The 23,772-nt window shown below is 40.3% G+C and overlaps 1 long non-coding RNA gene across 1 annotated transcript in view; it reads right to left on the bottom strand.

Annotated features, from left to right (window-relative positions):
* Window positions 1-23,772, bottom strand: part of LOC141570362 (uncharacterized) — a 235,875-nt gene that overhangs the window by 91,240 nt on the left and 120,863 nt on the right. Inside the window, exon 2 of the long non-coding RNA XR_012494363.1 lies at window positions 16,969-17,040. This is a non-coding gene — a long non-coding RNA (uncharacterized LOC141570362). The remainder of the gene's footprint in view (window positions 1-16,968; window positions 17,041-23,772) is intronic.

Raw genomic sequence — 23,772 nt, 5'->3', positions numbered from 1 at the left:
AATGATGTTGTGATCTTTCTGGAGAAAACAAATTTCTGTTTACTCCCCAAATTTTCTATCTAGTCCAGGAGCATCCCACTCACCTGGTCCTGACAGTAGGTGAAGGCCAGGCATGGCACCAAGAACTTTAATGACTTGAACCCATTTAATCTTTGGAACTTCTCTATGGGGACACACAGTCATTACCTCCTTTTTACAAATGCAGGCACTGAAACAGACTCACTGCCTCACTCGCCTAGAGCCACACAGCAGGAAAGTAGCAGAGCTCACACTGAATCCCACTGTCCGGCTCGGGGGCGTGTGCTGTTAATCACCAAAACCTGCTATCAAATTGCCCCGTGAGCTCAAAAAATTTCAAAGGAGCTGTGATAAATCCTCTTTTAAAGTGAACATTTATTTTATAAAAAGAGTTACATCTCCCTAATTTATAGCTGGTGTAAATCTAAATTTGTATGTGTATCAGGTTTACTTGATGTCGGAAGGGGCAGACCTATAGTATGAATTTATAATAAATGAGATCATTCTGTGACTAGTGACCTAAAATGATCTTTTTAAAAGCAAGTACTTTAAATGTATGTCTTATAGTCTACTATCGCGCTGCGACTGTATCACACAATAAGCCCGTGCGGTGTTTTTCACTCACTGATAGTTTCATAAATGTGTCTCATTAGATACAGACGAAGGCACTTTAGGATGAGAATCAGCCCATCCTTTCTGTAAAGCTGTGGTACCCAGCACACATGGTAGGACATTGTGTGGTCAGAGAATGTGCTCATGGATTGGGACTAAAGTAAATGTCTTCTAGCTTACAAGACATTCCTGGAGAGAAATTGAATAAAATAAATGAAAATGGTGTTCTGTGAAATTGACTAACTGTATATATGTAAGTTACACAAATGTTTTGATTGACAGGAAAACAACAATGGTATTTCTGGTTATGAAAATTCTTTACCTGTTTTGCCCCGTCTGTTTTTCCTAGTTGTTAGTTTCCGTTCTCCTCTTAACCTCCCCTCCCAGCATGAATAAAAGCAGAATCATAGAAAGGTTTAGTAGCTCACTCAACAGACCCCACAGAACTTCTTTGGCTGTCAGAACACTTCAGCTTTTAGGGGGCCCTGATGTCCTCTCTCTATTTTATAGTCCATTTCATTTCCCTCCCTTGGCCTCACAGAGCCCCATCATCTACACGCATCCCTTCCTTTTTCATTGTCAGAAGGCTGAGTTGTGAGATTTCAGACAGATAGTGGGAAATCTAGAGGTTTCCTCAAGCCTCATAATCCCTGTTCTGCTCTGTGCCCAGTCGAGAAGGTATTTCTAGGGAGACTGTCCTGGGCTCTTATTCCTCTCTCAGTCATGGCTAAGGAGCTTCAGCCAAAGAATACTCGTACTTGAGTCTGCTGGTGACAACTTCTGCTAAGACCGTCTGTTATCTCCCTTGTAATTTCTGTCATTAGGAATTGCACTTCCGGTTGTTTAAAACACAGTGCTCGTTCTAATCAACACCTTCAGTGGCAACACATTCTTGCTCCTTTAACTGAATTAGTCACCAACTTCTGTTAAAAATTCAGCGAACATTTATGAGCTTTCCTTGTGGGCTAAGTCCTGTACTAGTTGCATCAGGGCAGGCAAACGTGAGAGTGCAGCTCTGTCCTCTGGACCCTGGAATCTGATGGACAGGAAGTCGAGATACATACCACCCAGTCAACTCTAATACTGTGGGGAGGGAGCAATATAGGGAGGCACTTTCTTGGAAATAGGACTTGTGGATTACTTTGAAGAAAACTTGCCTCCTTTCAACTCTCATCTTAGTTCTGGCATTTATTGATTCACTCCAAATTTGCTGCAAGTGCATTTATTTAATTAATCTTCCAGCCTCCAGCCTTGTTCTACTAAGAGCCTTCTAGCACCACAACAAATGCTCCAGTCACCCAGATAGTTCTTAGGTCAAAAGGGGTGCCTCCTTTGGGTAACTGTGTACCCCAGTCACCATCATCCAAGATATTTTTCTACCTGGATTCAGACTTTGGTCAACATTCAAATGATCCTGATTTCATAGTTCATAAGAAAAGGTTTGGGGAAGAAAGTAGCCACAGATTATATACAAATTGGGTTATTTCTTCATTTGAATATAGTCTACCCAAGAAAACCTGTTAACTGTAAGCAAACTTTTATAGTAAAGAACGCTTAGCTTTGACAACCTGGAGCTGAAACCACGTCCCTTCTAAGCAGTGCCGAACTGACAATGCAGGGATTTTGAGTCTGTCTTCCCTTCTCAGTAAGATACAGCTGTGATCCTCCAGAGGGTCCCAATTGTGAGCTCATGGACTCAGGGTTGCATTTACAATCACCTGGGGATCATTTTGAACCTGCAATTTCTTGGGTTCTAGCCCTAGAGATTCTGTTGCAGTAGCTCTGGGAGTGGGACCTGAAAATCTGATTTTAAAAAGCTCTCCAAGGGCGTCTGTGTAAGCCAGGTTTGGAAATGACTGTTGCAGGGACTGTGGGATTGGCAGATAAAATCCCTGGCGGTTAGTGATACTGCATTAATGCTCTCAGGTGATTTCAGTTCCAGGAATGTCCTTTCCCACAGGATCTACAGCTGATTTAGGGGAGAAACAGAATCGTTGGTAGCGTAGGGTTGACAGGGGTCACCATGTGTCAGCTGGGTGCACTTGGTGCGTTTCTGTTTGGAAAATATTTCCTGTGAATATGACACACCATCAGGAAGTGAGATTGCACATACAACATGTAATGTTAAGTGATACGAGAAAAAGAAATCAACCACATTGTTGTCATCTTAATACTCGTACATCCCACTTGTCACTTTTCCTCATTTCTTTCTTTTTATATGCTTATGACCACAATTGAAACTCTACTTTTATCCTCCTGCTAGTATTCTACTGGAAGTTTTCTCACAGTGTTACAGAGGAGTTTTTTCATTTTCCTTTTTAACACCTGCATGCTCTTGCCAGGTTTTAGTGTCCCTGGGTTCACATTACATTGGTGGATTGTAATACTTGGCACCACTCAATGTTCTGGGGATTGTTGGGATGGCCACGCTCACACTTCCATATTTTAGGTGTAGTTCATTGACACCATTGCTGGCTTGGTGTACTTTAAAGGCCTGAAATTCACTCTTAGAAGTGTTCAGCAGTTCCCTGACGTTTCTCACTCTCTCAGTGCAGCACCCAAATGAGACCAGCAGATGGTGCTGTGGTTCAACCTTTCCCCAGCATCCTGCCTGGCAGGTGGTTTTCTCAGAACCCAGGAGAAACAGCTTAAGATAAAGCTTTCATTCCTTTCCTTTTGGGGCTAATAAAATGCTCAAATCAGCACGTTAATGAAGTATTTAAATAAAATGTTAACTTTTAGCTAGAGATGAATTATGATGGACTGACTTTGAACCCTGCTCTAAAGCCCTCAAGTCTGAACTTCACATTGAACTTGAACTTGGAAGAGGTAATGAATTGAGTGTTTACTGGTAACTTCCCGTTGTTACGGAAAAGGTCAGAGAAAACTTTTGAGGAAGTCCTGGAGACCAATCTAGGGCTTCCTGCTACTCTAAGATCAGCACAGAGAAGTGATTTGATCTAAATGGAGTTTCAAAAAAATACATATGTTTTCTTCTGTTCTTGGTTTCACCATGGAAATGTCAGGCAAAAGTTGCTATCTACAAAATTAGTATAAGGAAAACATCTGATGTCAAGGGCTATAGGATTTTGCCCAAGCCCTTTGTAACCACTAATTCAGTTGGCTCACTTTCCTAGGCATTCTGAGATAATGCTAACAGACTGTTTGGTTTTCCTCTGGTGTATTTATAACTTCTCTTGGTATTTGTAGTTAGAATGTGGCCTGCTGGAATGGATTTCCTTTTCCTATTTGCATGTAAATAACATGACCATGACCCTGTAAATTTCCCACAGGCCATTTTAGAAGCAGCGTGTTATTGAAGAGGTGGGGATCCCGGCATCATCCCTAAGAATGTCTAAGTCAATTAGCTCAGTTGGTTTACGTATGGCTAGAAGACATCCAAGGTCACAGTGACCATCTGCGGCAGGATCAGTCAAGTTGGAGACTAGAGAGCCTGCGTATTGCACGCACCAAGAGGAATGTGCTCTAACCCAGGCAACATGTGTGTTATTCGTAACTTGGAAAAATATAATGAGCATGGCTCCATGTTCCTTGATACACAACAGAACAGTCACTCAATGATGTCATCATCAACAGTAGAGCCGTTTTTGTCTATATAGGGCAATCCGCTTCCCAAGAATAAAGCGTGAATCTATGGTTCCTAATTCAGAGTTTTATCTCTATGTGACTATCTGTGAAACACACAACAATTAGGAAGAAAGGGAAAGATAACTATGCTTGTTGATAGAATCAGGAAAGAACTTAGTACTGAGCAGGTGATTCTCCCACTGGAGGGCCCCCATGATCTGCAAAATTAGGAAATCTTTGCAAAACAGGTTTTTCATCATTTTTGCATGCTGTCTCTCTATTAGCCTCTGACTCAGATGTATACTTGAGATTTATGGTTGTTTACTTGGGAAGCGAAATCTTATATGAAACAGGGAAGGGATTTTTCATGTAAAGAATAAATATTTGTGTTCTAGATGGAGAATAAAGTGCCTTCCTGAGCTGAGTTTCTGCTGCTGGCTGGTTGAATGTCTGGTACATATAATAGATCACACTTATTGACAAGGGATAGGCTCTATGCTGAGCGCAGTACACGGATCGTTTCTTCTACTCCTCACAGAACTTGTGAAGTAGGTACTGTTATTATCTGCATTTTTAAGGGGGAAGAAATAGGCTCACAAAGAGGAAGGAATTTCTCTGGGGTTCTCTGGCTAGCACATAGCAGACTCATGATTTGACCCCAGCCTATATAATTCTAAGGCCATGTTCTTAAACACCATCCTACCCTAAATGGCCAATAACTTATCCGAAACAACCGAGTTTCATTGTGATTCCCCTTTCCCCCACAAATAAGGTTACATACTTATAATTCTGTGAGAGGGGAGCAGGTTCCAATTTCTGCATTCAGATATGCCTCCATACTTTGCTCCAATAGGCAGCAGGTATGTAGGGAGGTTAGGAATATCAGGTCAGTGTTCCTTTTTTTTTTTTTATAAGTTCTGTGTGTGTGTGTTTAGTATCTCTCTTTGGAATGTGAGACTACCTTTCCCCCTGTTGTTCTCAGCTTGGGACAATGTCAAAAATTCTAGACAACAGGGAAAGACCCATTCGATAGCCTGTTACAGAGGAATATTCCATTCACCTTAGTGCTCAGCAAAATGAAAGTCCTGCAGTTAATAGGAATGAGCATTCTGACATGGCATTTAGGGATCCATCTATTGTTACTTGAGAATATGCTCTGGGGTTTCATCCTTTCACAGGATCCCCCTTATCTCTTGCAACACATACGAGGTTTGACAAGTTAGCAAACTTCTTGCAATGATGTTGCTAAACTTTTTTGATATCACAGGGATTATTCATTATGAATTTGTACCAACTGGACAAACAGTTAATCAAGTTTACTATTTGGAAGTGCTGAAAAGGCTGCATGAAAAAGTTAGATGAAAACGACCTGAACTTATCACCAACAATTCATGGCTCTTGCATCACGACAATGCACCAGCTCACAAGGCACTGTCTGTGAGGGAGTTTTTAGCCAGCAAACAAATAACTGTACTGGAACACCCTCCCTACTCACCTGATCGGGTCCCCAATGACTTCTTTCTTTACCCGAAGATAAAGGAAATATTGAAAGGAAGACATTTTGATGACATTCAGGACATCAAGTGTAATATGACGACAGCTCTGATGGTCATTCCAGAAAAAGAGTTCCAAAACTGCTTTGAAGGGTGGACTAGGTGCTGGCGTTGGTGCATAGCTTCCCAAGGGGAGTACTTCTAAGGTGACCATAGTGATATTCAGTAATGAGGTATGCAGCACTTTTTCTAGGATAAGTTCATGAACTTAATTGTCAGACCTCGTATACTATTCTTTCTTACAAAGGAAAATTCTTCCATAGTTAATTACCAAGAGGACACATTTTTCTACCTACATCTATACCTATAGCATGAAAGCAAAATATAAATAAAGAATTGGTTTTAAATATTTAACGTGGGCACACGCATTTAGAAGTCCAGAACCTGTTGTTGTTCCCTTTGTTTGGAGGTTCATTGTTATTTCCCTTCTTCTCCAGGAGTGTCTGCCTTGGGGAAACAATGTGGCACTTTGCTACAGGGATGTGGAGAAAGGGGATGTTACTATAGACAGGGGAGGTAGGGAAGGTTTCATAGAAGTTGCACACGAGTTGGACCTTGAAGGAGGTGCAGAATTTGGACTGATAAGGAAGTGGAATGGGGTGTATCACGTGGAGAAAAAAAGTCAGACGAACCAAGATTAAGGGCTGGAATCCAGCCTATTGGTATAGACTACCCCCCACTGGTCTGTATGCAGTGGGGGTAGGGATGGATGGATGAGGAATGTGAAATTAATGGAGGAAGGTGTGGAATTGGCAGGATACTAACTGCAGTGTTTTAGTGTGGACTTGTCTTTGGAAATCGTCTATTCCAAACCTCATGTCTTACAGAGGCGATGGAGATTCAGGGTGGTGTGGGAACTTTCCCAGGGTCTCCCACGGTATCCGTGGCAGAAGGTCATTTAGTGCTTGCTCTTTGTACATTCCTGCCCCTGTGTTTGGTCTGAGCATAAACCTCGAGCCATTGTAGGTCAGCAAGCTAAGAAGCTCTGCCAGTTTTCTGGCTGTATTGAACAGGGAGAAAATAGAAAATCAGAAGGAGAGCTATTTATACTATATTAAAGCTTGAGCTGTGTACTGTAGCCTTGGGTGTTGGCAGGAGGACAAAGGAGATAACCAGATACATGAAAGGAGAAGTTGGTAGGATCAAATATAGGGCCCAGAGAAGGGAAACATAAGCTGACTGCAAGGTTCAAATTTTGGGTTCTTGTAGAATAGCGTCAGGGGGGCAAGAGAGGTGGAGACTGAGTTTGAGCCTGGAAATATTTGGTGAACAGACTCAGCCACAGACAACTGGAAACAGCATTCATTCATTCATTTATCCACTGAATATCTATTGACTGCCTACTGTGGGTTATGGTGCTAGGCGCTGGATAACAAGTAAAAGGTGCTTGATCTGGGACTTCCTGGAGCTCTCATTCTGGTGTTTCCTAACATGGCCTGAGGTGAGAGATACACTTTGGAGCCTGTGTGCTTGGGAGCTCACCTCTCTTAGGTGGTGAGTATAGAGTGAGCTGCAGAGGGCTGAAGACAGAGTCTGTGGACCCCCAATTCCTGAAGGAGAGATGTCATCATTATCAATAGGTAATGAGTTTTAAATATATTGTCATAAGACTTTTAAAACCATTTCCCCTCTCATTTCTTTTTATTTAAATCAATTATTTGAGCTCTTCCTCACCAAAGAATTCTCTAACATTCAAGTGAATAGAGGGAATGATTAAACAGGCTGTCAATGGGGCAAATGCGTCCACTGACCCAAGATAAAAGGTGACAGACTCTAATTATATTTTAAAAAATTCCCCTGGCCCACTGATCTGGCACTAGCACCTTTTGTTGGTTTCATTTGTCAGGATTCTTCAAGCTCAGCCCTCACTCCACCAGGTGGTGTTAGGTGCTAAACCCTTGCTCTCTTTTTTTCTCCCTAGTTTTAACCCAAAGGAGGACTGGTCTTTGGGTAGATTAGGAAATTCTGACCGATGGGATTCTAAAGGGTTTAAGAGCTTAAGGAGCACCCAACAATCTCCTGATTAAATAGCAAAGGTAGATGTGAGAGGTTAAGATAATATCTTTTTGAGCATTAATAGATACTAAAATTATCATTTACATTTTCAAAGCCTTATTTACTATTTCATTATATTATAATGATTAATTTTGTTAAATTTGAAACTTCTAAAGAGCTCACAGAAGTAATCACAATGTCAGTCTTACGGGTTAGAGAGCAAGTGTTATAAGGGTATCTATAATGAGAAAAATAATGGAAAAATTGTCTGAATGACTAAGTTCTTAATAGTCTTTTCCAGAAATGTCTTGCTAGGGTGGGATGTGTCTTGAGAAGAACCATAGAATTTACCCTTTGAAAGACTGCGATGATTCATGATCTAAAGAAATTTTTAAATTCCTCAAGGGCAGGAGAGAGCTACTTTCCATGCCCTTGTTTGTCCTGCTAACCCCCCATTCTTCTCTTTCCCATGTAATTGTATGTGTGCCATCATCCCCTTCTTAGTGGAAATCCTTGGTGCTTCGGCATCTCTTCTTCCCTTTAACTGTGGATCTCTAGCCTTCCTCTCATTTTTCTTTCCCAGGACACAGAGTGCCTCAAAATTTTGCTTCTGTCTGCCCTGATCCATTCGGATTTTAAAGTTTAACTCTCAGGATGGCATGGCTTCCTCTCTTGTAGTTCCTGCAAGAGTGGAGGGGAACTATTTCACTCTGTGCCCCACATCTAGACAACAATAATCTTTATTCCTGGAACATTTGGGAAGGTCAGCGGTGGGAGCTATAAGTCTCAAGTCATAGCAGTGTGTCTCAATCCTTTCTGAGGTGCAATTCAAATAATTTTCAATCATTAATAATCTTAGCATCGAACTGTGTGAATGATGATTCTTAAAAAATAAAATCAGAGAGGATTACAAGTTATTCCTATAATCAGTAATCTTTACTCTTTGCATACCTATGTTTTCTGGAGCAGAAGTGAATCAGAAATGAACATAACCCACAGTCAATCTGGTTTATTTATCACTTTTCAGAGTGGGAGGTGGGAACTGTATCATGGAGCTATTGAGAGAGAGAGAAAAAAGCCAGACATTATTTAATAATGAATCAGGTAAGCTTGAGATCCACAGCCCTTTCCCTCATGAATATTACAGTTACTTTGAGTGACACAGAATTTCTAAAGTAGATTCTTTTTGAGTAAAAAGAATTTCTATCAAGTGTAGTGAAGTCCAAATGTACAGCCTGAACATGATTCATGATAAACTAGACAGCTCTAACTTAGTTACACACACTTTGCTATTCCAAGACCTGTTCAGACATTCTGGCCCTGACCACTAATGACCAGCAAGCATTGCTTCCCTCTGACTGTCTTTGTTTTTCTCTTCTTGCTTTCCAGCTCTCCTTTCCTCCCTCCCTGCCTCACTTACTCCCTCACCAGACCCCATCTTTCCTCTTCTCTGAACAGAAAGTCTGTCTTCCTACAGTGTGGCTCTTTGCCAGAAATAATGGAAATGGTGGAAAATTTTCTTGTGGTTAGAGGTGAAGCCAACAGTGAGAGAAGCTTATCCGTTGCTCTCCCCGCCTCCAGACACCCTTCGCCCCAGGTATGCGTTTCAGGCTGGGGGGCAGCGAACACAGCTGAGCTGAGACGAGAAGAGCCTTGAGATTCTTGTTGGCTCTTGCTGCGTGCTCAGAAACAGCAACTGAAAACACTTTCTGGAGATCTTGGAAGAATGGGGGTGCACCAGGCAAGCACAGGACTTTCTCAGAGAGAGCTGCTGGACACCAAAGAAAAGCCGCCATACTGCCTGAGGCCCCCACTTATGGGCCCCCAGCACACACAGCGGCCCGACAGAGTAAATATTGCCATGCCTTCTGGGCCCATCTAGCCCTGTTAAAACCCTGCCCCTGTGTGTTTGGGTTAGTCCATTAGAGAATTTCCAGGACTCTTGAAATGCTTGTGGGTAACCTGGAATTTCCTGAGAGACCTGGCTGCCGAGATCACTGGCCAGCTTCAGGGATCCATGCCTTCTGTGAGTGACAAAGACATTTGTGTTGCAGGAAATCCTTGGAAATTCTTGAGCCTTAAATTCCCTATAAGGCACAAATACAGCAACTATAAAAGTTTTAGGCTATGTCAGAGAAAGTCTAAATCTCAATCAAGCCAGAGATATGTAGGCAGCTATCGTGTGTCTTTGGCTTATTCTACAAGCAAGGTTTTTAATATTTGTTGGTAAAGCCACTTGACTTATAAGATCAACTACCATTTGCTTAGCTCTCTTTGAAGTTGAAGGTAAAGGCCTTATGGGGCTCTTTGGAATTCACAAGGTCTCATGGGCTAAGACAAAACAATGGTTGTTGAACAGCTGATATTCTGAATAGAGACTTAACTGCCCTTTCCAAGCCTATGCTATACCTAAATTCCCCCAAGGGAAAGCTCAGAAATGGCCACCTATGTTCTTCTCTTGGAATGTATTAGAAAAGTTACTCTCATTTAAGCCGCAATTCAAGCATAGTCGGTAACACTTTTTGGGCTGACTACCTTTCCTTAACTTTCAGTAGTATTACCCTATTCCTTTCTCGTAGATTATATCATTGTGTCATTTTTGATTCACTTTACAAATATTTACTAAACATTTGCCAGATTGTTTATTAGGTAGTAGAAAAATAATGGTGAGCAAGAGAGTCCCAGGTCGTTGCATCTTAAAAGTGTAAAATCATCATAAAGCAGGACAGAGAGTCCCTCTGATGCCACACCTATGGCTCCAGAGCCGGACAATATTGCTGCTCTTGTCTCTCTCTCCCTCTAGATGCTGTGACTTCAGCAATAGCTGCATCAGCCCCAACCTTGGCTCCAGCTCCTCCCTTTCTTGCCTTTCTAAGGGAGTTGTTTGGGAAGGGCAAAGAACCTGCTTCCAAAACCAGAATGTGGTGCTGCAGGCTACCCTCTTTTGATAGCCATTTGCCGATGTTCTACTAATGGTGACAGTTTCTGCAAAGCCTGCATGACTTACATTTCTTTCCAGAAGAAAAACAAACGTGTAACTGCTTTCACTGTGCTCTTACAAAGTCACAGGTTTTCACTTTCCTTCGAATCATTGTGATTCACTCCATCAAGGATCCCATAACCAAGGAGTTTACTATCCATTCAAGAAAAAAACAACGACATACAAACATGAGAGCATCTGGGGAGGGCTAGGAGTAGTCAGAGGGGTGGTCATTCCTGTGGGCTGAAATAACCAGTGACTGCTTCACAAAGAGGATGATATGGGATTTGGAGCATAAAAGAGATAAAATATGACTGAGAGAGGGTATTTTCACTAGAGAAAAAGCACAAGTACAGGTGTAGAGAAAGAAGTATTGGTGGCATGAGGTGTCAAAGAGAAGACTGGCCCACCTGGGGCTCTGAGTTTTGTTTGGATGGAATCCCAGAGAGTCTGTCCAGAGAAACCACCCAAGCATCTCCATGGCTCACAGAGAGCTTTGCTTATGGAGAAAGTAACTCACATGGCCCTTCGCCCATCACTGCCACCATCATAAGGCAATCAAAGATAGAAATGAGGAGAAAACAGCTCATTTCCTCATCTTTTGCTTAAAGCATCAATTTTCCGTGGGCAATTTTGTAAATTAAGAATTTTCCTGTGCTAAGTAAGTGATAGGCAAGTTTCTTTAATAAACAACAGGTCTCTAACTTGAGGGAAATATTCACACAGTCATGTGATTTAAGAAGTTATACTCCCCCCCATCCCCCCACCCCCACCCCCTTGGCATCAGAATTGAAAAGCAGAGTTCCCCTAATGGCCACAGCCACATACTACGTGTCTCCAAAGAAAAAGGCCCTAAAGTGCCAAGAACGAAAGCCAAGAAAGACCATAAAATGTGCATTTCTCTCTCAAGGTGATGCAGTAGGTACAAAGCTGTTCTGTCTGAGATTTGAGAAGCTGCCTGTGCACGAGTTGGATTGAGAATTTGACTGGCAGCCAATTGTAAGCCAGCAGTGCTGAAAACCTGGTCTATATGTCCACATCAACGTGTATGCATAGCATCATTGTAGACAAAGCTGGTAATCAAGAGCATCCTGTGTGAGGACAATTGCATCATAGAATAAATACTGGGCTCATACACCACCACCGTCCAAGACTTTTCCAAAGAAAGCTTTCAACGTACATCGTCATGAGTGCAGACAGTGCTCTGCTTGTGCTGCCTGAGGTTTGCTTGGGGATGCAGGGAAGTCTTTTCTGGTGAAATGTAGTTAATGCTAAGGTTTGGGAAGGCTTAGATTCATTTTTCCTCTATGAAGTGAGAGAGAAAAGCAAATTAAAGGGGTGAACCTCCTATGGCATTTCCAATCTAGCCCCAACCTACAAAAGAACAGAACATACCTCTCACTGTGCCTCCATCTCAAAATAAGGGTTCCTTTCCCCCCTGTGTTCCTTTCCAAACTTCTCTCTCATTACTTCCCAAAGCAAACCTTCCTTGGCAAGCTGCTCAAATTACGCTTCCCAGGACATGCCGTGAGCGTTCTGACCTCTGTATCTTTATGTCTGCTATTCTCTCTGGCTGGAGTTTCCTTTCCATTCTCTCTGGTTATTTAAATCAACCCAGATTTCAAGATTCATCTCAAATATCTCTTTTTCAGAGGAACTTCCCTGATCACTGCTGTCTAGTTTAAAGCTTCCTGCCCTACAGCCCTTTAGCTGCCATAGCTTTCTTGAGTGACATTAAGTAATATATTTTAGCACTGTGTGTAACATGCACCCACGCCTAATTATTATCTGTGAATTAGCTCCCCAACTAACACAAAAGCTTATAAAGAAGATGGACCATGTATGATTTATTTTATAGTAAATATCCAAATGACTTGTTTAATTTGCAGATATGTATTGGTTCTCCAAATCAATGTAGACACATTTAAGAGGTAAGTTATTTGGAATTTGGAGGATTCATTGATGAAATCAACTATAACCAATAGAATATTGCCTCCGACAACAAGGAAATGTGACTAGCCTTTATGCATACTATGCTTTTTCAATTTCTTACTGAACCCAAGACATGTTTAATTTGTGATTCAGCGCTAGTGCACCAAACATCTGAAGCCTAAACAGATCCTGATATGGTGATGGATACAAACTGGGAAAGAGAAAAGGAAGCATATTCCCAGGTGGAAGTGAGGGGTGGAGGCCATCCCAGGCTAATAGATATGGGAGGACATCCCATATCTATTAGCAACCATACCCTATCCTCTGCTTCCCTCAACTCCTGGAAACCACTAAGCTACTTTCTGTCTCTATGAATTTGCTCATTATGGACATTTCATTTCAATAGAATCATATAATTTATAGCCTTTTACACCTGGCTTCTTTCACTTAGGATGATATTTTCAAGGTCCATGGTGTTGTAGCATGAATCAGCACTTCATTCCTTTTTATGGCTGAGTAATATTCCATTGTATGGCTATCCAACATTTTTTATCCATTTATCAGTTGACGGACATTTGGATTGTTTCCACTTTTTGACTATTATGAATAATGCTGCTATGAAAACTATTTGTACAAGTTGTTTTGTGTTTGTGTGTATGTGTGTGTGTGTGTGTGTGTGTGTGTATCTATGTGTGGACATATGTTTTAAATTCTGTTGGGTATATATCTGTGAGTGGAATTACTGGGTCATATAGTAACTCTATGTTACCTTTTTGAGGAATTGTCAGACTGTTTTCCAAAGTGATCACACCATTTTACATTCCCACCATCAATGTATAAAGGTTCCTATTTCTCCACATTCTCATCAATATTTCTTAGTGTGTGTCTTTTTTATTACAGTAATCCTAGTGTGTGTATGGAGTGGTGTTTCATTGTGATTTTGATTTAGAGTTCCATAATAATGTTGAGGGTTTTTTCATATATTATTGACCATTTGGATATCTTTGAAGAGATGTCAATTCAAATTTTTTGCCCATTTTTAAATTGGGTTGTTTTTTTTATTTTTATTATTGAGTTGCAAGAGTTCTACGTATATTCTCAAAATTCACTTTTAATGTCATATTTATCAGCTGATGACCACAACAGTTTCACAATACAATCCTAGGCATGCTCACTTCCTATACTACTTTTTAACTTAAAAAGTTTTTTCCTTTTTGACAATACAGCTTTCCCTCTTAGTGTTTTCTCCTGTATCTGTGCTCTCACCTGTCTATGATCTCTATATCTGTGTATAAAAAGAAGGATTGCAGACCACGTCATGGGGAAAAAGAGTCATTTCCAAATTGGCTCTATATTACATCTTTAAAAATCATTTACTCATATTTTTCTATTTTTTCTCTCTGCATACAGTGTTATACTCAATATAATTGAGTATAAAATTTACTTCATATTTCTACTGTCCTCATAGGGTTAACTTACTATTGATGAGGTAAAACCAGAGGTGAAAGCTTCAGGAAAAATATACAGTTTTCTACACTTTCCTGAAATTTGAATAACCATTAATAAAGATAAAAATATGTATCATGCTTTTCCCAAGGCATATTATTATTTGATATAATAGATCAAATAATCAGCTTTTTTGTATTAGTTTTTATTGGTGACTCACAAATTATCACAAATGCAGAGGCTTAAAACCACACACATTTATGATCCCAGTTTCCATAGATCAGGAGTCTGGACATGGTTAAGTGGGGTCCTCTGCTCATCAGCTGTGCTACATTCTTATTAGAGGCTGAGCAGGAAAACATCTACTCTGACATTCCCGCAGCCTGGAATGAGGACTGGTGGAATTTATTTTCTTGCAGCTGTACAACTCACAGCCTCTTGCTTCTTCAAGGCCAGCAGAAGAGTCTCTCACATCAGGGAGAGCCCCAGTCCCACTTTTAAGGATTTCTACCTGATTAAGTCAGGTCTAGTCAGGCAATCTCCCTTATAACTCAAACTGATGTGGGACCTTAATTACATTTGCAAAATTCCTTCATGTTTGCCATATTCTATGGCTTACATCAAGTCCCAAGTCTCATCCATACTCAAGGGATGGCGTCATACAGGTGTGTGACTCATTGGGAAAATGGTTTTCCCCTACTAAGCAAAAAGAAACACCATGAGTTTATTCTATTCTATTTTTAGGTAATTTCATTAAATAGCTTTCCTGGCTATAGTCGCTCCAAAGTTGTTCCCGTTTATTAATTTTCCACCAGTGACAAAACAAATACATATCAATGGCAGTGTGGGACATGAAGATCTTTTCAATACGTAATAGTCCTAAGTACGACAATGGCTTTTATTAGATAGTCCATATTTTCCATAATTGTCATATTAATAGTGATGAGAGCTAATGCATATATAGTGCCTTCTGTGGTCCAGTGCTTTACACATATTAACTCATTTAATCTCCACAGTCAATCCTAGAAATAGGTAATGTTTTGTTATCATGTTATGGGTGAGGGAACTGAGAACAGAGGTCAAGTGGTCACACAGTGAGAAACAGCCTGGCCTGAACCTGGGAGGTCTGCATTCAGGCCCACCACGCCCTCTGCCTCTGAAAGAGGTAAAGGTTCACCCAGTAGAGGAAGTGCCTATCTGGGGGGCCTCAAAGCCCTCATTCCACACAGAACCTCAGGAGAAAACACTTCCGCTAGGTCATTGTTGTCTCTGGAAACAGGTCATTGGCAGAGGGTCTCTGGGATTATAAAAACCATCAACTAAATACATACAGAGCCAAATAGTTTAAAATTCTAAGAAAGCACCTTCTATGTCCATTCTGTAAGCCTCCTTCTGTCCAAGGAGACAAGTACAAAAGGCATCAAACCATTCATCTAACATATTATTAGGAGCCAATTATATGTCAGGCCATGTGCCATACACTAGGGACACAGTGGGAAGTGTCACAATTCCTTTTCCATGGAGATAACATTCCAGTGTAGGGGGTTGGAAGTCCCAGTAAGGAAACAAGTAATAATAATATATCAGCATAGCCATGCATGCTATATTGAAAATAAGACAAGAAGAGGGTTGAGACAGGTACCCAGGGTTACCTCCTCTCTGGAGAAAAAATGAAAGCATGTGAATCTGTCAAGAGCCGTAATTAGTGCTTTTAACCTTGGGAGAAGAAACACGTACAAGTAAACTGAGGAAAAGAATAGCAGATGGAGCAGCCTTCAGTTGGAGGCTGAATTCAACCTCTCACGCCTCTTATAGTCCCAGCTTCCATCTTTTTCTGGTTGCTTCCACCCACCTTCATCTTGCTCTTGACCACACCTCAGTCCAAATGACTGCTAGCTCCCATGGTGAACCCACTGATGCTTCTTGGCTCCCACATTCTTCCCATCTGGTCACCCATTTTCCCTAGTCCAGGTAGCTCAGTTCTACTCATTCCTGCTTGGACTGGTCCTGGGGTGTAAACGCTCACATTACAGGGGTCACTTTACGGATACTGGGCCACCTGGGACTGAACCTGCTGGACACCTCACTGCTTTCCCTGTGGGGGTCCAAAGCTTTCTGTCAGACAGGTCATACTCAGTGGGGCCTGCAGAAGCAGAACTGGGCTTTCAGCCAAGAGATGCAGTCAGTTGCAGTTTTCTTAACCCTGACATTGTAAATTATTAATAGAATGCCCACTCCAGAGCCAATAGCTGAAAACACACTCACTATGAAACATAAAACGGAGCAATTCTCTTTATGTTTTCATTCCCACATTAACTGCAGTGTCTACCTTTATTCAGGTCCTCTTGGTTTTGCCTCTTGTTTCTGGCCCCTTGGAATTGACAACAAATTCTAGCTTCCTAGAGATAAACCCTCACCTCCCCTTCCTCTTCTACACTCAAACCAACCCAGCTCCAGCCCTGGGAGCCCACCCTAGCTTGAGCCAGCCCAGCCACTGACCAGGAATGCGCCTCCAGGGTTACTACAAGAGGGTGGGAATGAGAGGCAGGAAGCTGAGCCATATGACAATAGGTTTCCTTCTCTGACAGTTGAACCAAGGTCATCTATCTAGGCCATGATTTACAAGTCAGCCTTAAATCCAGACTCCCGGGATCAGTGTCTATAGCTGCACCTTGAAGCTCCTCATCAGCAGGTAATTAGATCCAGATACTCTTTAGTCCACTGGCCCCAGTGAGGTCATCAGTGGGAGGTCAAGTAGCTTTGGGAAGTTTCGGCTGCACATGGCAACTCTGCCTGCCTCTCTCTCTACCACCACATCTAACCACCAGTCTCCATCCCACTCACCACAACGTTGTCCTGGATGAAACCAAGTCCTAAGTCGTCAACAAGCTCCTCAGGTGATTCTGATCTGCTGCCCTGTTGAAAATGAATGTGATTCAAGGAAGATGGCAAAAGATTTGAAACCAAAAACCAAAAAATCTTATTAAACGGTTTCCTGTTGCAGTGAGAAGCACCTTCCCCAATTATGCAGGCTTAGATAAGCCATTTCAGCTTATATATTTGCAATAATTCTTCTGGATTAATCCACTCAGAGGATTAAAAAACGTTCCTAGGAATCCGCACTGTTATTCCCGTACTTTCGTTAGTGATTTCAGTCAACAGTTATAAGACCTTGATTTCTGGCCTAGCTTTTCAAATTGAAGAGCTGCTCAAAACAAGTTGATGAACTTTCAGGGAAAGTAGGCCTGTGCCAGGGGCCTCTGACTCCACTATAATAGGATAGGACTGGAGGCCTCTGGTTTTCTTCAGAATTCCTTCGGCTGAAGGCCTACATCAATACAGAACACTTCAGCAGGGTCTCAGGCGGGACTTTCCAAAACAGAGCAATTTCTAAAGTAATAAACATGCTGGCTGCTTTGGAAAATGTGAGAATCTCTGGTCATCATCAGTTTATAATTGCTGAAGTTTTACAAGTGAGGTTAAAAGGAAGGATTTGGGTAACAAATTTCTCAAATCAAAATAACAAAGACAAAATTATCCCAGATTTGTTACTCTCCATGACATAAATAGGATATGTTTCTTCTTTAACAGAAATCCTTTTTCACGTTCTCATTTTCTTCTAAAGAATAGTCTGGATATAGTTTGATAGGTGAAATCTATCTTTTAAAAAGAAAAAAGTAGTAAAAATAAAAGTGAAAAAAGAAAAAAATGACTACAGTCTGAAAAGCTTACTCCAAAGCTGATGTCTGGTGATTGGAATGTTACCTGCTTATTCCAGACATATATCTCACAGTGCCAGCAAGACAGGCAACTCACCCCAGCCAACCCAGAGGGGCATTAAAATGGGCCAGGAACACATTAGGTGAGGAGAAAGGTGGAGCAGGACCTGTGATGAGGTCACTTCACCCTGTAAGCAAGCCTCCTGTAAAGACCACCCATCTTCCAAGCCTGTTTCCTCCCTGCCTGCCCACTCCACCTTGGTCTCAGCTACTATCAGAAGCAACCATTTTAGAGCAGACTTTTCTATTCTTAATGTGCTTCAAAATCTTCCTGCCCAATGAATATCTGGTTTGTGGATTATTTTGCCCCAGACATATCCATTTGCATTTTCCATGATGATTTGCATTTTGTCCCTGCCTGTCCCATTTTCCTAATTCCTTTAGGTTATGTCTTTGCTTATGCTGGTGTTTGTCACATTTCTCCATTCAGAGTCATCTGTAAATTTCATTTTCAAGTCCTTTCTCATTCCCTAAGGTCGTTAATAAAGACAGGTCTGAGTGAGATGGGGGAAAGGTCAGCTTCTCAACCCACCTGGGGGACCACCCTCCCTAGCCAACCCAGCATCCTGAAGCCCTGTTTACTTCCACCCAGCACATTTTTCCATCCACATGACAGAATGGGCAGCCAAGATGATCTCCCTTCATTTACGCCATGTCTCAGGATCCTTTATTAACTGCCAAACTTCAAAATTCATGGATGGAACATCTGTTCCTGTCAGTTTTTATGCTGGGGTTACACACAAAGGAAAGAACTTGCCTTCACCTCTAGAGCCACATAGGAAATTGTTGTCAATTTAATATGTGCGATATGGAAACATGATTCTCCCTCTCCCCACCCTGTGGGAAATTACATTCCTTCTACGCCCCCAAATTGTCTGAGGGCTCCCTTCACCCTTCTTTTTTGGTGTACAGGACAAACAACCTCCCCTTCAAGAGAGTCAGCAGGGAACCAAAGCCATTCAGTCCTTCCAAAATTATTTAGAAATTGGTCTGCAATGTTTTCCTCTGCCACTGAGCCCCTGAATTCCCTCTTTGTGCACATTGAGTTCTGCTGATCAAAGCATGACTTTTCCAACTGGAAAAGCCTAAGTCCATGTAAGTCTTGGAAAGCAGGAAAGGGGTTGAAATCGGGATGCTCAAGAAAGAGACATAAATTAGATTTAAAAATGATATTTGAGGATAGGAGGAACCCTAGAGAGAGTTTTTCTTTACCTGAACTGGCTTCTGACACGAACTAGCTCTGTGGGCTTGGCCAATCACTCAACCTGCCTGAGCCAATTTTATATGTTAGGGTGAGATTGGAACTAAACATTCCAAGGCCACCTCCAGCGGTAGGGTTATGATTCTATCTGCAGAACTGCACAGAGTATAGAAAAGGGTGTGCCCTTCCCAACAGATGTTCTCACAGCAGACAGAATAACTATAGGGCTGAGACATGAGGCCCCTTAAGAATTATAGAGCTCTCTTTAATATCTCAAAGGGCAGAATGAATCATTTTTACTATGGCACTTTTTTTTTTTAGTGGCATCATGAAGAAGAAAGGCTCAAAGTTAACCTTGGCTACAAACAGTGAAGCATACAACTTGCCTCTGTTCATTACATATCAGCGTTTAAAAGTATTTTCTCATGTATTATAACAGCTCCTATAGCCTTCCTTGTTGTTTGGGGAAGGGCGTGGTGGTGGTTTATCCTATGATCCAGTTTTAGGCACTTCATTCAGGTGCTCAAAAGTGACATAAAATGTTGTTCCCAGGGGTATTTTTGTTAATCAAATACTCAAAGAAGGACTCCTTAAGGTAACATTTTATCCTTTTATTCTTAAAATATTGAGCACCTGTTAAGTGCCAAGCACTGGGATAAAAATTGGGTACACAAAGATGAATAAGATATAGATAGCCCCTCCCCTTGAAGTGTTCACTCTTTAACAGGGGAGTCAGTGAACAGACAATTGTAACTTATTGCCAAGAATGGCTTATAAAGTTGCTCAGCTTATCGTACAAACCAGGACATTTTTTTAGAGTAAAGGGTTGCAATACTAACTAATAGGCCTGTAGAAATGCATAAGCCAGGTATAGATGGTCAAACCAGAATATATGGTCATCTTAGCTATTAAGCCCCATTATGTCACCATTGAGATGGCCACACATTACTCAGGTAAGACTCTCACCCCAGAGAATTAGGTGATGCCTGACACAAAATTACCAAGAGTTTGCATTCATATTTCAGATGACTGGTGATGGTTTTTTTGGAAAGCATGCTATTGATCACTGTTTTCCTTCCTTCCTTCCTCCCTTTGGAACCAGAAAAATGCTGAGTATTGCCTGCTCACCCCCTCTACTCAGTGTTGTGGTAGAGATCTCAACCAGCATAATAAGACAAAGAGAAGTAATATGAAGGGCAAGACACAGAAAAGAAAAAAAAATTTCAGTATGAGTAGATGATATCATTTCCTAAATGGAAAATTTAAGAGATTCTAAAACAGACAAAAATATTAGCATAAATAGAGACAAACAAAATTGCAAGTTAAGAATCAATACACACACACACACACACACACACACACACACACACACACACACAAATCAATGACATTCCTCCTCTACTCCAGCAGCAGCAAGCTGGACATTTTAATTTTAGAAAAATATTTGAAAGTATAATTTTAGAAAACAATTCTATGTACACAGAAACAAAAAAAAATCAGGTAAACAGGAATATATTAACAAAAGATGGACACAACTTTATGGAAAGTATTACCAAACATATTAGAAACAAGAAAAGAGATCTAAATAAAGAGATATTTTGGACACATGGTTGGGAAGTTTCAATATCATTATGATAATAATTCTGCTCAATTCTACCAAAAAATTCAATGCCATTCCAAACACTATCTTGACACTTTTTTTTTTTTGGTGGAAATTGACAAACTGATTGTAAAACTGGGGGGTGGGAGGTGGGAGATGAGGGTAAGGGGGATCGAATATATGGTGATAGAAGGAGAACTGACTCTGGGTGATGAACACTCAATGGGATTTATAGATGATGTAATACAGAATTGTACACCTGAAATCTATGTAATTTTACTAACAATTGTCACCCCAATAAATTTAATAAAATTAAAAAAAACACAAAAACCTCATATGAATGAGTGAAGGGTTAAGAACAGTTAAGACACTTTTGAAGAAAAAGAATAAAAACAATTCTTACCATACTAGTTGTCAAGAGTTGCTCTAAAGCTACTGTAATTCAAACAGGGTTAACCCAGTACACTAATGGAACAGACCCACATCTATACGGAAATTTTGTGAATGACAGTGGTGGCAATATCAATCAATGGAGAAAGGGTAGGCTATTTAACATATGATGCCAGGACGATTAGCTATTCATGTAGAATCAATAAAATTAGTTTCCTATGCAAAAATAAATCTCATGTGGATTAAAAACTTAGATGTTGAACAAAGTAACGCTGTAAAACTTTTAGAAGAATATACAGAAATATATCTTTATAACACTGGAGTAAGGAAGAATGTCTTGTATAAGGCATGAAAAGTACCAAGCACAAAGGGAAAGATTGGTAAATTTAACTACGATAAAGTTAAATACTTTCTGGTGAAAAAAACAAATATATCAAAGGACAAGTCACAAATTTGAAGATCTTTCTAACTCTTCAACCTCACCCCCAAAACAAATTAATATCCAGAATATTCAAAGATATCCTTAAAATCAATAAGAAGAATAAAAAAAAAAGGACAAAGGATATGAACAGGTAATTTACAAAGAAGGAACCTGAATAGCCAGTAAATATATGAAAACATCAAGAAAATATTATTTCATGCCTATAGGACTGGAAAAATTTAAGTCTCACAACACACATGCTGGCAAGGATGTGGGAAAACAAGACATCATATAGTACTGATGAGAGTATAAATATCCACAAGCACTGTGGAAAGCAATTTCATATTATCTAGAAAAACTGAATATAAACATACCCCACCACCAAGTAATTTTGCTTCAGGTAATTACCCTAGGGAAACTCTCATACATGTGTTCAAGGAGACTTCTACACAGTTGGTTATTCCAATGTTATTTTTAATAGCAAAATGTTGGAAACAATCTAACAGGCTATCAACAGGGGATGGATAAACTGTGGTATATTCATATGATGGAATACTAGGCCACTGTTAAAATGAATGAATGTATAGTGACTAAACCTGGAAAATATAACGTTCAGCAAAATTAAAGAAATTTATGGTTTACTATTTCTGCACATTTTTAAAATTCAAAACAATACTATATATTGAGAACATAGACTAATTGCAAGATAGTGGTTATTTCTGGGGTTTATTATCTGGAATGTTTTATTTCTTTTTAAAGAAAAATCTGGATCAAATATAGCAAAATATTAACATCTGTTAAATCTGGATGGTAGATGCATGAATACTTGTATTTTTTTTATTTTTGTGTGTGTAATAAACATTTCCATAACTTAAGCAAAACAATATTAAAAAATAAAAATTAAAAAATAAATATTAAATAAAGAAATCAATATATGAAAAAATTAATGATGACAGGACACCCCAGATATTGGGGCATATTATACAAAGAGTGGTAAAATATTACAGCTGCAAGAATCATTAACAAGTATGTAGTCTTACTCCACATTTGACACATTTGGAAGTGGAGATCTAGAGAAATTAAGTGACTTCAATGTCGCACTAGCAGCCAGAATTGGAATCCAGGCTTTCTAACTTGCAGTCCAGGACTCCCTTACATTACACCACCTATGTTACAAGATACACAAAATTATAGGCGTAAGGAATGGTATGGAGAACCAATAATGAACTGTTCTCAATAACCCCAGAGTCATTCCCTAAAGGTCTGTCATGTAAAGAGCAACATTTACAAACTCTCTGAGAAAAGGACATAGCTTATTTATGTAGTGGCATCACTTCAACTCTTATTAGAACTTCTGCCAGTTGTCCATTATGGGCAAACACCACAAAACATAAAGAAATATCCCAAGGAAGATTTGACGGGGGCTACAAGAACCCTGCTTATTACCTGGCTGATAGAGAGAAGACCACCACTCATCTCATTGATTTTTCTGAAGTTGAGATTTCAGGACCCTACCAGGTCAAAAAAGCCCAATATCCCTTCTCAAACGACCTGCATTCTGGTCTCTTGAGTAACCTCCAGATACCCTGATGCAGACAATTCACAGGCAGAGTCTAACAACAGTGAACTTCCCTATTTATTCTTGTCATCCTCTCTCCATCCACCTTACCTATGATTACCCGTAGCTTCACTCATAAAGTACATGTCATCTGAATTGAGGACTGGCTTTTCAAAGTCCTTTTCAGCCCCTGCTACTTTATTGTAATTAGAACAATAGCTAATTTTATTGAATCCTCACTAAAGGCAAGACATTGTTCTATGCACTTTTTGATTTTTAACTCATTTAATCCTCACAAAACCCCTGTGAGGTGGATACAATAATTACTATCATTTTAAAGACAAGGAACCACAATCATAAGACTTAAGAACATTATCCAAGATCACACTAATAAAGTCATGGAAGAACACTCAAAGCTAGGCAATTTGGTTCCTGAGCCTAAACCATCACAAACTCCACCAAATTCACTTTATTCTTTGAGTACTTCGTCATTGTTGGAAAAGTAAAGAGAAATAGAGACAGTCTGCCATTGCTCCAGTGTGAAGTCAGGAAGTGAGATGCTTTGTTTTTTTAGCTCAAGATTTGAGTTATTTGTTGGTATAGTGATATAGCAAGACTTTGCATACAGTGGGCCTTGGAACTGGACTGGATCCAGGGCCAGAGTGGGGGAGATTTGTGTAATTTTCTTCGACTATAAAT

This window comes from Rhinolophus sinicus, linkage group LG03, assembly GCF_036562045.2.
Source record: "Rhinolophus sinicus isolate RSC01 linkage group LG03, ASM3656204v1, whole genome shotgun sequence".
In the NCBI taxonomy this organism is placed as follows: Eukaryota; Metazoa; Chordata; class Mammalia; order Chiroptera; family Rhinolophidae; genus Rhinolophus; species Rhinolophus sinicus.
Note: the sequence above shows the minus strand (reverse complement) of the source record. Positions and strands in the feature narration are given on the sequence as shown.